Raw genomic sequence first — 17,868 nt, 5'->3', positions numbered from 1 at the left:
GATATTATTAGGTACTGAACATAAAGATACTTACTGATTAAATAATAATAATTTATCGCTTTTATTTTAACACTTGTATTTTCTTAATTAATGTGATATAATAGATTAATCGTTTTTGTTTCACTTAGAAGTCTATAAGCATTTATTTTATTTAATTCGATTATTTACCGATGTATTTGTTCTATTCAACTATAGCTAACGTAATATTATTAGACTAAATCGCCAAACACTTAACTGTTAATAAAAAAAAAAAAATAACCCTTAGCACAGAAGCTTTGGATCCTGTCCAGGATTACGATAAATTTATCACGTTCGCATTACCTGTGCCGATGCCAGCTAAGAATAAAATCCTATAAGTTCATCACTGACGTACGGTCAATAAAAAAGAACGCTGTGGTAAATTTAAAAGTAATACTATTAAGTATAATATACTATTAATTATTATATATAGAGAGTAAATATATCTATCGATAGGTTATGTTATACTAATATTAGGTAATATATGAGATGGCATTAGTGAAGCAATAATATAATATTACAATCCATTAATTATAATAAAGAAAAATTGAATATAACTAGCTAGTACCTAAAATTAAAATGTATTAATTTATTGAATTCTATATGATATTAGATTTAAAAAAAACAGTGGTCAGTACCATTTAGTATCTATTGATTCTTCGCATTTATGTACAAAATAAGTCCATAAACAATAAACATACTTACACCTAAAAATATGCACAAAATTTTCGATTTTGTCACGAAAGTAATATTTACAGAATTACCTTGTCGTCTTTTATTCAATTAATCAAATACTAGCTAAAATGACCTCGAATAAATCTGTTTTTCCATTTTTGTTTGACCATCGACCATGTTATAGTTGTCATTTCTATACGGTCATAATGACAAATAGCTAATATTTTATATATATTTATATATTATATAAACCTAGGTATTAAATATATATTTATAAAAGTACCTACTACAATAATTAATTGATAGTTGATTAAATTATAACATTTATTAGTCTATTAGCGTATTGACATAAATAAGTAAATTATGGTTAGGAAAAAATATGTATATAATGTGTTACTTAAAATTATGAAATCATAAAAAATAAATACATTATAAATTAAATAATTTAACGTTTATAAAATAATGGTATATACCTACTAGCAAAAATCATAGTTAGCTCATTGTTTAAATCATTTGTTGTACACATAGAAGTGTATACGAGTAAATCAAATATATAATTGCAAAATTCAATTATTTTCAGCAGTATAACAATTTTATGATATGCGCATAGCAATTATTATTTAATGAGATAAAAATTACTACACTGTCGTCTATCAGGCCTAAAGTTGATTTTACAGTGTAAATATACTTACTATATTTAAAAAAAATTATGACCAAAGTGATGTTCATATATATTCAGTTAATGCAAATATTTATAATTTTAAGAGTCCTCTTTTCATTGCGGGTTTGAAATATCTCGTAATTTATTGATTAGTATTCTTTAGGGTAACGCCCTGTTAATTATAATAAACTATCATAATAATCTCGATAATAATTTTAAAAAAATTATAATTAAGGGGTTGTTATTTGTATAAAGCTGATAATTTTTTACTTAAATAATTAGATTATGGGCATATGCAGTATCTTTATGCAATCTAATCACGCTTTAAAATAAAATTATATAGTCTATATATAAACTGTTATAATATTATTTGTATGTAGATGCCACCAAAAATCAAAAATTTTAGTCTGGAAAATTTATTTTCTTAAAATAATCAATATATCTATTCAACATAATATACAAATGTAACTATACCTATAAGTTTGTCAGATACTTAAACCCAATATCATTGCAAATGTGGACTACATTTTTATTGTAAGCTCAGTCTAGTAATAACGAGTAGGTATACTAAAAAGATCGATATGGTAAAATTACACATAGTTTTTTTATTAGCTATAGTACTAAGACCCAAGTAAATATTATATGTTACCGTAAGCAAAAGTTTTTGAAAATCACGCACATACGTAAAACTAAAACTTAATCTCATTTTTAGTAGGTTTCGAGTGAGCCTCATCGTCATTGAATATAGGTACTATTAGGTAACTGTTTTATTGTTGATAATACTGTTTAAACGAGTAATGGATGTATTGAATTTAATAATAAATTACTATAGGTACCAATAGAACATTCTGAGCAAATGAGGAGGGGATAAAAAAGTTTCTATGCTTAATATTTTTTAAATTACAACAAAAATTGAGCAAAATATATTGTTCAGCATGATAGTCTATGGAGTATTAACTTCTTCCTTATTCCTAATAAACCTCGTAATAAACTTATCTAAAAAAAAAAGATACTCAGATAAATTGGTTTAAATGTGAGCGCAGAACGATACTAGAAATATAATATAACAGCTATAATTATTGACTAAAATAAAATAAAGTTTAGTATACAAATTAGACAAAGTGTACCTATAGTTTACCATTTTCAATGATATTTAAATATTGCATGATGAAAAGTCTTTAAAATTCTATAGTTCACTTAAATGTTGTATAGGTCCATGCGTAAAATTACAATAAATGAAAAAATGTCATGTATAAAATCTTATCTAAATTTAATATACTAGCAAATGTTGGAGCAACTCTTATTATTCATTATAATACGAACCCAATTATTCTATAGATGATCAGAAATATTCCATATATCTGTGTGTGTACCACAATAACAGTACATAAATAATATATATTTACTATGCTCACGTGCTATATTTTCAGCGTACGCCAAACTATGTGGCGAGAGTACGGTTCATACGCGACGTGTCGTACCTATAAACCGCGCCTATATTGCATACCGTAAGCACATCATAATAAGTACATGTGTGCGTATTAAACCATTATACAAAAAACCTGCATTTATATAAAAAATGTTATGACTTATACTTATTAAAACAATTTAAAAACAATATTATAACTTTATAAAAATAATCCCACAAATTATAAAAGAGCCTTAATAATATTTATAAAGAAGTTAGCAACAATTATGAGGCAATAATAATTATACAGATATATAATAAAATATCATTTTTTTTTTTGCTATTATTTTTGAATATCTATTCAAGATTTAGTTTTAATATTATAATAGAAATTTAAGGTCGAATTGCAACTATAAATAGATTGATTCGCCAAACATGCACACCCCCTTTATATTCTTTAATATTTTTTTAGAATATATTTTTCAACAATCTCCCTCTTCCTTTTATACAGTAAATTATTTTTATGAAAATTTAAACATAAATCTATATCAAAATTCGAACTAGTTATTTAAATTTGTGTAACAAGGACACTAGGTTTGAAAAATATAGGGGCTATGGCAATTTGAACATTTTAGCATTTTATATTTGTCTATAAATATTAATAATTAATATAAAAATGTTCAAAGTATATTAAATACTAGAGCCAATATAGTATACCTATAATTTATATTTTTGTAAAAAATACATTATTAAAGACTAATATCCTTAATATAAACATTTTAATAACTAAAAAACTACTCGTTTAGTCGTTTAAAGTAATAATTAGATACTTACATCAACATTAAAAATATATATATCAACTAAATAATTTACAGTAAAAAGGAGGATTATTGTTTATAATATAAACGTTTGTATCACCACAAAACACTTCTTAGATAGAGCAAAAAAATCCCAAGCATTTAAATAATCCTCTTACAGTTTATTTAAAATTCTAAAACTCAAAACTTGAATAAATAATTTTAAATGAAAAAATGGGATGAGCATGGTTGATGAATTACTTTATTTAGTATATATTATTATTATGTTTATACAATCAATATGGTTTTTATTTTTTTAAAAACCTCGCTATATGCGTATAATATTACACAATAAACATATTATGACATAATCATATGCACAAATCCTAGCTAATACTAAATCTTATCACTACGATTTCGACCACATGCCCTAAATCAATTGTAGATATTCTAAGCCCTTATATCAATCCACAAAAAATCATTATGTACCGTAAGAACTTACATAAATGGAAAAAGTTAAAAATACATTGATTTACAGATTTATACTTGGTGATAAAATATCTAATCATAAAAATTATCGAGGAATATTATAAATATCCCATATACCTATGACACGACAAATCACTCAAGAGACATTTTGAAATGAAAAAAAATAGTACCATAATATTATAATATTTAATTATAATATACCTACATTAACTATGTATGAATCGTATATTATTATTTATAATATTTAACCGTTCGTTTCATAAGCTTGATCAAAGATAGTGTTAATAAAAATATATACAGCTTCATATCAAGCATAAAAGTTTGTGTCTCAACTAAATTAAATTATTCGGTATTTGGCAGTGTGTTTGAGTAATAGTAAACATTTTAGGGAAATTATAACAATAAAAATTAACTATATTACCAAACTATTATTTATAGTGGAAAGAAAAATACGCGTATGAAATGAGCATACCGTTACACGATGTCACAGACGCTCGTTTTTGACGCAGATATAGGTACTACTAACATATTAACGCCGCGGTCATTGACAGGTGGGCAAGTGTACCTTTCTTTTTCTTTTATTTCGTCTTTCTTTACCAGCATAGTTATCATTATTACACGCATGTCTATATATATAATATATTCTGTAATATATATATATATATATATATATATATATATATATAGTACCATTGGACGTGGAAATCGACACGATGCTCCTGTTGAAAAAATCGAGACAAAATATTGCAGAATATTATTACTAGGAATTTATCCAACATAGATATCTAATATAATATGGTGAATATAATATAGCGTGCGTAAACAGAGGGAACTTTTAACACAAAAACACGGTCATAGGGGTTAATATTCGTAATTGGTCTTATGCAGACGTGTTTTGCGCGCGCGCGTGTGTAGTACAACCATATACTATTATTTTATGTTATATAAAGCGACGTAGACATACTACACGTCAACTTCGTACAAGCGTAATTATTATAAAGAGCCACACGCATAGATGATTAAGGTTTTTTTTATAGGCATATAGGCATATACATAATTTGTAAAATATAAAATTGAATTGTTTTTTTTTTTCTTCAATTACAGGTCAAGGTAATTTTAAGTACAACGAGCGACTTATGATTGGATGCACGGACACACATTATAGAATTAACGTAATAATAATAATATAACATTCAACAAGTTCTCGCATGTCGTGCCCGCGTTTCTATCACGATTCATGACCAATGATATAACGAGTGTGTTCATTGAAAATTTTGTATTTTTTGTACTCAATTTTTATTATAGCTAAAGCGTAGGCTGTTACTATGTGTTAATATATAAATGCTATATTTTGGCTGACGATGACATTATCTACAGCAGGAGTCTATTTAATTTAGGCACTACTTAAAAGAAAATAAACAGCCCCATAAAACCTCCCCTTATTCATTAATATCTTTAATTATCAAACATAGATTTTAAACTATTATTAAAAATCAGATCTTCTAATTAGAATTATACTAATTAATAATTATGATATTATTTATATTATTATGTTCATAGTAACCATAATAAACTTCATAGTCTAGTAAGTTGTTATAAATTACACAATAAAAGTAATACGTGTTTAATAAGTATCCCCGTAAATATCATAAAAATAAGGTAGTCAACAACAAAATTACAGCGGTTACATTATTATATTAAAAAATAGCAGAATTATTTCAACTTTTAACTGATATAATGTTAAGGATAATAATAATGTATAAAGGATAATATAATTCTGATACTGCAAACCAATTTAATTAAAATATAAATATTAGACATTTGTTTGATATTATTTCTATTATTCATTTGTGGTTTTTATAAACCTACCAGTAGGTATAAAACTACACAGTACACAAAATAGTTATTAAAGTACTTTTAGGAATAATAAATATTAATATTAAAATCAACTTTTAATTATGCAATTTACACAACCGCAATTTTTATTTATCTAAAATTCATAACAATAATAAGTATATTATTATTATGTTTTAATTTTAAATGTTTAAATGTTATACCTTTATATACTATAAATATTAACTATATATAGTAAACACAATAAAGTTAGGATTCCAAGGCAATTATAAGTTAATTTCCATTCTTCAAAAAAAGATTGTGGTATAATAAAAGCATGGAAGACAAGCTTAAAATTCAGGATACCAAATGTATTATTTTATATTGATAAAATCAGAGATAATTTCCATCCTATTGGTAGTGTAATGCTTTGTTTTTCTTCATGACATTGCAAGTAACTATATAATAATAATAATTTATTTAAATGAATAAGACAGACTGAAGCTCAATAGAACAATATTTAATACAATAAGTATATTACGTATAGTAATCAAGTTTGGAATACTCAGTATTACTACATAACATTATTTATGTGAAAACTTAATATTCTCCTTAAAGACGAGAAGAAATTATCAACTCTAGCCGAGAGTTTATTGTACAGATCGATAGACCTGGGAATAGGGAAGTTTTTCAATAGTTTTTTTAACTGTGTTTTGTAACATAAAACGTACTATTTTAGAACAGCTATTATAAGAAGAAATATTAAAAAAAATACGATTTAATAGATTAGGCGCATAAGTGATACCATTGATTAATTTGAAAATAAAAGTTATACCAGCTAGTTCACGTCTAGAAGCTATGAGTGGAATGTTTAGAGAGGCTCTGATTTGTGTATAATCGTGATTATTATCAATGGTCATATACTTATATTAAATTTGAAAAACCCATTTTGTACGTATTCAACAAAATAAATGAAAATTAAATACAATTAATATTATCGCTGATTGTTATTAGAACTAAAATAATAAAACAATAATTTTTCATTAATTTAAAAAATAATATCGTTAACTGCATCTAATGTAAATATTATGTTAATGCGCTTAAATATAAAAATATAGGTGTAGATAATTATTATTGATATTATTTAATAATTATTTTAAACCTGCAGTTACTGTACACACTACACAGGGAATAACGAGTGTTTAGGAAATTATACTAGAGATCGATGTTTTTTTAATAATTAACTATAGGTATATATAATAACTATCCATATAAATTGTTATCAAAATTAAAAAGAATCAATATATAAATATGAATTTATCCTAGATTAAAAATAAACGTTACCTCTGGTAAATTATAATATAGCATATATGATATACTTATACGAATGATAATTGTAATTGTTTAATAAATATAAAAGAACTTGATAAAATTACATTTTTAAAATATATATCATTATAGGAACTGAAATCTTAACAAATTAAAAAGGCATTAGACGGTCCATTATTTTCATAGTTGAGTGATGAAAAACAGTACAGACTACTGACTACTACAGAGTACAGACGTGTTTTCTTTTTAATATTTTTGAATTATATACACCAGAAAGACCGCTTTGGATACCATTAGTGATTAGTTAATACACTACATGTTTCATAATTATACACCAAACCCAACCTAACGTCTGAATAACAAATAAAGTTAAAAATTAAAATATCTTAAAATATTATTTTTATTTTTAACTTAAATCATAAAAAATACTAAATAAACTTTAATATCTGATTAAACATACACTCAAAATTTGCTTTTTTTAATGAATATTACTATGTTATCATAATTGTTTTTAATTTTTAATTTTTTTTTTTTTTGATACGTTTTAAAAATTAACATAATATTTTATGATTATTGAGTAAGTTGATTAAGCAACTCAGAAAAATTCATTGTTCATTACTCCAGTTACATAAACCAAGTTTTAATATAATAATAAGTTCATAAAATAAAACAAATAAATAAAAATTTTCTTTTCGTTTTAAACACGACAGTCCTATGTTTATACTATTTATTATAGTTTAAAAGTTCTAATAATTTTTAATAAGATAACACAGTATAATTTATTAACAAATTTACTTATCATTTATCAATGTCATTAAATATATAATTAATAAATACATTATACAGTAGTATTTTAGATCATTTTTTATACGTTTTTAAATAAAAATACATAATTTTGGAAAAAAAAGTTAATAATACAATGCAGAATATCAAAAATTAAAACCATTCATTAAATTGTATTCTTATGTCACTTTAACATGGAAATATATACGTATTTTAAATATTAAAACATCAACTTATACAAATGTTTATACTGTTTATATAGGTAGTCTACAACTTATATGAGTATTTACACAACATGAGTATTAGTTCGTTAAAAGTAAATTAAAAAGCACAAAATCCGTTCACGATAATAAATATATATATAGTAATAACAAGAACATTTAATCGTGGTGGTCTTTTGGTCATGTTACTAAATGTTAAACATTTTTATTGAATTATTATAATAGTAATTTATGATATAGAAAGTTAAATGGAATAACAACTAATATATTTATCCTCCAAATCTTACCTATGAAAAAAAAGTATATATTTGATTATAATACTAAACAATTTATTGAGCATAACAAATTTAATTAACGACATTTAAGTTTAATAGAGCTAAAACAAATACAAATGGTTTTATTTAAAATAATTTAAAAAATATATAAATTTCTACAACAATAATTTTTTAAGTCCATACATACTATTTCAATGCAAAAATAATAGATAAATTAAATCGTTTTTTTAAACCTCATAAAATAACGTACATAACATCTCTTGATTGTGGTACTAGAAATGTACTTGAAATCAGTGAAATTCAGAACTTTTGTAGTTTAAATTGAAGCCTGTCTGTTAAATCAAACAAAAGTAAAATAATAATGAACGGATATGAGTGACAAAAAAAAATGATTGTTATAATTTATAACAAAACATCTGATTGACCATCACTTAGTAAATGAATTGTCGATTATATAATAAAACAATAATAAAAAAAACCATTTCAAAAAAATATTCCTGAACAGGAAAATTTAAAAAAAATACGATTGTTGAACAATCTGTGTTTAATTTTTACTCTATAGTCTATACTGATATTAAATATTTGTTGATATAATGCCTCGAAAAGTGTTAAAAAACACATCATAGAAAAATCAATCGGTTTTTGAATATTCTGAATACAATCTAAAAATAAATATACTAATTTCAGAAATTTCTTGGAATTTAAAGTGTCCATATTTTATGAACTTTATGAACTATTAATAGAAAATATTTATATAATAAATTTAATTTATAATTATTTTTTGTAACTTACATGCATATAGTATTATAGTACGAAAATCATTTTTTTTCAATTGGAATTTGCGCAAAGTATATGTTTTTCATAAATAAATAAAATTTAATTTAATAGACGACGACGAATATAGTTTGTTTATAGCAATCATATATTTTTTTTTAACTAGAAGTTTTAAAGTGGCTAATTCGCATGAAATGTATATTATTTTTTTTTTTATTTATACTTGGCTTATCCGTGGACATTTTTTATGTTACTAAATACAAATTTATTCTACATTTATAAATAATGGTATTGCTAATTATTAAAAATGTTAAATAGTACATGATGATTATTAAATCATTATATGATCGTGGTAATAATATCAGTCTAAATACTTAAGCTTAGTGATGTTGAAATAGGGAAGTACCCCATTAAGGTGTACTCCGTTACTTAAAGAAATACATAATAATAATAATAGTAATAGGTAATTTGACTTATACTGGCTGTAAAAAGAATAAAAGAATATATTAACTATTAATTTATTGATTTAAATAAATATTTAATATATAAATATTAAATAACATTAAATCGATTAAAAAGTATTGTACAACAATAAAAAATAATTTGTTTCTAAATAAATCAAAATAAACAAAAGAATACCTAATATATTATTTTATTAAAAATTTTTCGTCAAGATATTCCAATAGAATCATTTTATAAAAATCTTATTTATGTGCGCAAAAACATAATAGTACATAAATTATTTGGCTGTATACCAATTTTATTTTAATAAAAAGGCTATGTAAAATTATCATATAAAAGTTAATGTTAGAGGCTTTTTTAAGGTGCATTTTTTTAGGAGTTTGGGACAAAATACCATATTACTTACACACAATAATTATTAATAAATACATTTGTAATTATACTACGACCGAAATCAAACTAAGTATTTAAAGTAACTAATTAAAATTCAAGTATTTTAATTTATAAATAATAACAGTAAGGACGGTAAATAAATAATAACATAATATATAACACAGATACTCATCACTAAACATTATATACTTATGTATTTTTTTATATTTTGGAACCGAAAAATGTATTTACCATCTGAGACCACGATTTAACTTTAACAATTTCTCGTAGGTAACTTTTATAACCTCGTTTATAACTGTTTGTTTCAGTTTTTTTATCTTGCCCGTTTAATTATTTATATAAAAAAAATCCTAGTGGTTGTTATGTTGAGTATAATTTGGTAAAAACTTAAAATTCGCACAACATAATAATTAATATTCGTTATGTAATCACTGTTGTCTGTTTGTATATTAACCACGCGAATCATCTTTTCTATTTTTACCAAGCGGCCTATGCTAAATGTTATAATATAAAATAATATGAAATATATGTCAAACGGAAATGCTAATATATTAATAATTCAAGTTTGTATTGGACATGCACATACTTAAATAATAATACTAAAAAGATGAATGACTGAATGAATGAATGAAAATCTCGAGGATCCTCATAGCGTTGTAGCCTACATGTTCGGATAATCCCACACAACGTATTAAAACCTACAAGTTGAGATATTAAAATGAATGGAATAAAGAATGTAAATACAATAAGGAACACCTACCTACACACGCAATTTTAATAGGGTCAAAATCATGTGTTCGTAGATTTATAAATTATAATACCTGCACACACGCCTACATTTTACGCACTAACATAATGTACTGTGCATACTATGTAAAATCGGGTTTGAAGATTTTGGAGGGAAAAAATTGTTTCTCAAACTAATGAAACAACATTTCAGCATCCGGTGCAAGTAAAATACTACACGAATATTGTATACGTCTTTCTTAAAGTAATTATTTCAACAATATTAATTATTATATAATACAGGGTACGAAATTTTACGCTAAATGTAATTTGAAAGCATAACCGCACTAAAAAAGTTATATTCTATAATTAAGAATGGAAGATTTAAAAACAAACAGTATCTTTATTAGGTTTAATCCTAAATTTGAGTAATTTGATTCATTAGTTAAAATTTATTTTTCTTCTTAAATATTAAAATAATAAGAGTACATACAATAAATATACAACAAAATAATTTTGAGCTTATGGGTAGGTAATGTCAGAAGTAATGTATTTTAAACATTATATAAATATAAACAATGAACTAGGTAGATATTATAAAGGTAATTCATGGTTAAATAAAGGGTGTACCTACCTACTCTGAGATATCTAATTGTCAGAGTGATATTGTTTAATATACATTACATAAACTATTTGGCAAGATCAAATTATTTTAATTATAGTGCCACAAAAAAGTTGCCTTGTACATATCTATCTTTTCTTAGATTATAAAACAGTCATATTGAAATTTAAAACAATGGAAATTATTGAAATGTTATTCTCATCAACAGAAATTATTGAACTAGATGTATAAACGCAAGTATAATTGTAACAACTAATACTTCTTCACTTGTACTATTTTAGGTCTATTCACTTTGATCTCTTCGGATTCACGTTACCCTGTGGATAGTACACTTATGCCATACCCATGAAACATAGGCTCTTAACAAAGTTGTATCTAATTTATAAATTAAGTATATTGATTTTTATATTCATATTATAGTTATGTTCATTTTTAATACATTTCAAAAAACATTTCAAAATCAATTTACATGCAATTTAATCCTAGTTTTAATTTTTACACTAGGTGCTAGCAAATTTTTAATCTTTAATAAAAAAAATATTAACTTGATTACCTACAAGGTAGGTAACATAGGTATTTAGTATATAAAATATTATTATAATTATATGATTATAAATAGAGAAGTATAACCATATCTTCTATAATAGTATTATCCTAAGAGAAAAAACATTTAAATTGTAAGAAATATACATTCTAAAACAAAACATTTCCGTGATACTAACTGCCAACAGATTATTAATTTTGAATTCATAATAATAACTATAAAAATCTTGTACATTAAACAAGAAACATTTTTCTTACCTAATAGTTTTTAAATTAAGTTCATTAAAAGCAGAAGCCACTCAAGAATTTTAAACGGAAAATTATGATTATAATAACTTAAATTTTAACCTAAACTTTTTTTTTGTATAAAGTTCTTTCTATAGGTTCAGACATTGAATGTATAGGTGTGTATCACCCTAGAGATTACCTACAATCAATAATACAATATAGTATATAGGTAAATGGATACATGAGAGCATGTGTATCGTGGATATTTTAAATGCCCATCTAAAGTTACAGTTTTCTTACATAATATAGTATGTAAATGAAACCAAAATAATTTTCTTAAAGATATATGACACAAAACACCAAGGTATAATATTAAACCATATTAGGTACACAGTTACACTAAATAAGCTAAGAACATTTATGAATATTGTTTGTTATATTTGATAATAAAATTAAGAATAAGATTTAATATTGTTCCACTAGAGCAGTGGTTCTCAATCCTTTTAGTACCGCGGCCCAAATTTACCCTGAAAAATCTTTCGCGACCCACATGGTTTGACTTTTCAAAAAGTAGTTATAAAAAACAAAATTTGTATTATATAAATATGTATAAATTTGTAATATATACATATTTAGTATTTTATAGGTTTATAACCAATTTTTTTTTATAAATGTACTTTTAATAATGAGGTGTATGCGAAATATGTGCTTGTTTTCTGTTATGGTTAATAACAGCATTGACATCATAATTCAAAAAATTGTTTACGACCCACTAAAAATTGACTGACGACCCACCAGTGGGCCGCGACCCACACTTTGAGAAACGCTGCACTAGAGGAATTGGAAGAAAAAACTAATGAGTATCCAACACTTTAAGCAAATACATCGGTACAAGCATATGTCTTATTGCTATTTATTGGTCTTCAATTTGGTTTTTTTTTGTGGTGGAGAGTAGAGCATCTGGGATGTCGTTCAAGACATCATGATAACACTCTCTGTTTCACAAAAAAAAAAAATAAGAATAACAGTTTATACTTTTATTAATTTGTATAATACTTAAATTAATACCATACATAAATGCACAATATGATATATTTAACACCATATTATACATATAAAATTGAAATAGAAAATAAAAACTGAGTAGGCTTTCATATTGATTAGTCAATTTTGACCAATATGTAATTTAAACTACTACATTAATATCACTAAAGAGTGAGGGTCACCTTAAAAGACCCGTTAAAAAATATCTTTAAAAGCCTCATTAATACTAAACTTAAGTTGATACTATAATTGAAAATTGTTTAGAATATATTATAATATTCTGAAATCTTTTGAAATGTATAGTATAATACCCATTTTACACTTTTATACTTATGTAAATATGGATATTATATATATAAACATAATATATCTAGAGCAAAAATTAGTTTGGATGATCATTTATATTATTTTTATCATAGGTAGTTTGAGAAATGGTTTAAGTTAAATATCTTTATAAGGCATAATTATACAGAAGATAAAACAGTCAACAGATGAACCAAATTTTTTTCAGCATTATCCAAGGTGTCAGGTAATATCTTATTTCCAAAAGAACTTTTTATAAATTGATATACATAACTATCTACCTAGGTACATGTTTGTAAATTTAATGATTTATTATTTTTAAATTTTAATTGTATACCATAAAATAAATATACCCAATAAGTATAAATTGCTGTATAGCATGATACTCGTATAGTTATTATTGATTTGACCATTAATATAATTTCTTAGTGAATATAAGTTTTTTTTTAAATTGTGTTTATTTTATGTTTATCCCCCCTCCCCCCACAAGGAGAGTTCAATCAATTATGTATTTATTTTAATATATTTTAAATCAGAAATATTTTATTAATAAATAATTAAAATAAACCGAGATAATCAAAGACACCTAGGTATCTTAATAAATTTATTTAATTCATAAACAAATTTAAACCTGGGTAAATGTATCTTTTTGTAGGACTATTAGGTACCTTAACTAAATACTGTGTAACATTTCAAGCAATTATTCATACTCAATTCAAAATGTTTAATAAGTACCAATAAGTAATTATAAATCCTACTATAAATAAATATAGTAAATAATAAGTCATAATATTAATTATATCTAGGTTTTTGTATCTCTAACATACCTAGTATTTTCTTAATTGAAACTCATAGGCTACCTTTTTGTATTTGTACATTATTTGCATATTAGTCTGTATTAAATATAACATTATGGACTTAACCATAACTTCTTCATCTTCCTAAGCATACGCTATATGAGATAAGAGAGACTATTTTAAATAAGTTTAGTTAATAACCATAATGTTAGTCTATTAAAGACATTTTGGTTTAAAAATCAACTATTCGATAATAATTTATTGACAAAATCAGTGGTATAAAATGTATGTCACTTGTAAATGAAAAAATAGAACATGTTCCAAATGTTTTTTTTTTTTTTGACCATTGGCCAGAAATAACACACCCTATGACTGTCTTATGTGCTCACAGAAACATTCGACCAAACAATATTATATGTCTATGTACTTTTGATACGATAATACATTAGAACTAATAGTATTTTTTACTGAAATTGGTTTCAATAGGCTATCATAATAAATGAAAGACTACAATATGTATGGGCATATTACAATACTAGAACTAGAAACTAAAAAGTGGTAGGTATTTACTCTGTGTTGTGTGATCCCCAAATTTACTGCAGCTGAGATAGTGATAGGTAACCATAGTGTAGCGACCAGCTGCAGATGTTATGTAGAATTGGTAGAGATCAATATGGCCCGCTGATAATTTATTATAATAAATAACCAATATCGCGTTATTAAAATTTAAGTCGTGCGTCCGCTCGCATTACACCTACGAAGTAATTAGATGTGAAACGCCAAAAATCGCATAACCACGGACCGATGATCCTAAAGAACTGCTAATGAAACGAAAGTTTTAAAAAAATAATAACACCGGGCGGTACACGTCGTCTTTGGCGACGCTACCGGAAACGCGAACTTTGCATTTTAAAACCCGGATCCGCGACACAATACTATTATCCGTACTAGCTTTATTGTTATCGCGACGATGACCGTTCACAAGCGAGTCCTACGTTATTTTGTATTTGTTTCTCGTTCACCGTCGCCGCCGACCGGAATGCACGATGCACCGCGGCCCGAATACTGTGTAAGCGTATCGACAGAACCGAACAACACGACGTTTGATTGATGACTGGGTGCGGCGGTGCGCCCGGCGCAACCAAGTCCGACGCCGCCCATTTGGTGTCGCGTCTACCCTCCCCCCCACATTTCCGATATCCTACGCAGCAACTGTTTGGCAACCACTGAATGCTTTGCGGTCGGTGCGTCGCAAAACCGTCATCGCTCTCAAGATTTTTGTTTTACGAATTTACTGTTTTTTACTTGGAATAATAATAGTTTTTTTACCGGTTCTGCGTATTTTGAAAATTTTATTTTTTTTTTGTTTTTCTGAATACAATATTTTAAATTTTTATTTTGATCTCTGAAATTCGCCAGTATAATGTTACCGTTACCGTATTCTATATCATGTATCTATGTACTTTTAAGTATAAGTCTGTGCGCAAACTGCAAAGGGGGTGAAAAGGGTCGATCCCCCAATGCTTTTTTTTGCATCTAGGTCATTAAAAGTTATTGGTTTTATCGAATTAAAAGGATGTTTACATGTGTACTCCTGGAAGACTCCTGATAACTGATAAGTTTTTAATGTATGATCAAAAAAATTATAATTAATAAACACTTTATTAGTATGCGCGCACATTTCATACTTAAAAAAATAATATATAAACATAAATATATAATACTTTTTATATATAACTAATTTTATTTTCATAACCCCTTCGCCTTCATAAAGAAATCCTACGCATGGATTTACATAAGGACATAAAATATAAATACATAATGATTAATGGTATATAATCAGACCAGGCACGTATACAGAGGGGGGTTTGGGGTTCAACCCCCCCCCCTCTCGGAAATATTTTCGATTAACGAAGAAAAAATTGTTTTATTATGTTGCGGCACAATTTGTATTGCTAAATTTTGTAAACCTCCCCCCCGAAATTTTTTTTGTGTACATGTCTGAATCGAACCATCATTATATTAATTTAAATATTATGTATTATATATTTTGTATAAAAGATAACATATTGACATATGTTTAATTAAATGTATATATTGGACATGAGTAAATTAATATAGTTTTTACCCGAACTTCAAAATCTGCACGTTTATAAACAATAACAATGGCGTATAAAGTGGGGGCCCCCCTGGCCTGCGCCCATAGTGAAATTTCAGATTCAATCAAAACATTTTAATATGCATTTTGCTTAATTTACTATGTGTATAATGTAATAATAAATATTATGTATTTATAAATTAAAATTCCTCTATTTGTATTATTTATGTCATAATTAAAACCACCTGGCCACCTAAAAAATGTTCCAGTTGTATATGCAGTCATGCGCCCATGCTGGAGGTAAATTGGCCCATAGTACGCCACTGAACAATAATATAAAGTACCAATCATCAATTGAACTAATAACTAACCGTTAGCAATCAGCAGATGCATATTTGCATTTTAAGCCTATATAACTACATTCTGAGATCACATTAACAATGTGAAATTAAAAATATTGGTTTGCCGCTTAAATATTCGGTAGGTATTCCATACATTTAACGGATACATCAGAAAATGTATTACTAGTGGTAATTTGACCACACTATATATGTCTATAGTCTATATCGTTGGCCACGCTCGCGTGCTAGTGTGCTATATACTCTCTCAAACAGTCAAACCAACAGCAACTGCACGATCGAATAATAAATCATAACACAATTTTAAGAACTCATCGCGATGATAGGTATAGGAACATTGTATTAATTCATTATAATTTTTATAATATGATCGAATCAATTGATTATAATATTATTATACATATTAATTACTTATATATATAGACATATAGTGAAAATGAAAAACACAACTTTATAATCCTTTTCATACTTTATATTGTTTAACCGATTTCTACTGTACCGTCTGTATCTATATAATTTACTTAAAATATACAAGTTATAACTTATAACTTATAGAAAGTAAGTTCCTCCGTTCCTCGATAGTCTATCGACTAATATTTTATATATAAGGGGGGGGGGGGTAAATTCCCACTATGGGTCATGGTATTAGATAATGCCATAGATAATGCTGCAAAACTAACCCAGATCCAACTCGATATTCCAAAATACGCCTTTAATTAATATATTTTAATAATGCAAATTTTAAAGCGACGATATAAGTATATAATAGGCAATAATATATATAAGTACGTTAACTATTAAGTATAAGTTAATATTTATAGAATATTATAGTCTATACTTCATTACTTCTATAGATATACATTATACATATTATGCATCATTCTGTTAATTTATAATAAAAAATCGCCATTTGCCTATAGTAGGTATACTTATACCAAGTATGCCTGTGCAAATACTATAGTCTATATATTAAGTACAATAAATTATAAATTGACATTCCTTATTATACCTAGAGGTCGGCGCTATGTGA

General features: G+C 25.6%; 1 protein-coding gene across 4 annotated transcripts in view; it reads right to left on the bottom strand.

Moving 5' to 3' along the window:
* LOC132919494 (serine/threonine-protein phosphatase 2A regulatory subunit B'' subunit alpha) overlaps window positions 1–15,505 on the bottom strand; it is a 37,755-nt gene extending 22,250 nt beyond the window's left edge. For all 4 annotated transcript variants that reach the window (XM_060981151.1, XM_060981154.1, XM_060981155.1 and 1 more), the window contains exon 1: window positions 14,952–15,505. The gene's annotated coding sequence lies outside the window, so the exon portion shown is untranslated. The remainder of the gene's footprint in view (window positions 1–14,951) is intronic.
* Window positions 15,506–17,868: the final 2,363 nt, after the last annotated feature.

Source organism: Rhopalosiphum padi, chromosome 2, assembly GCF_020882245.1.
Source record: "Rhopalosiphum padi isolate XX-2018 chromosome 2, ASM2088224v1, whole genome shotgun sequence".
Classification (NCBI taxonomy): Eukaryota; Metazoa; Arthropoda; class Insecta; order Hemiptera; family Aphididae; genus Rhopalosiphum; species Rhopalosiphum padi.
This window is presented reverse-complemented; position numbering and strand designations above follow the sequence as displayed.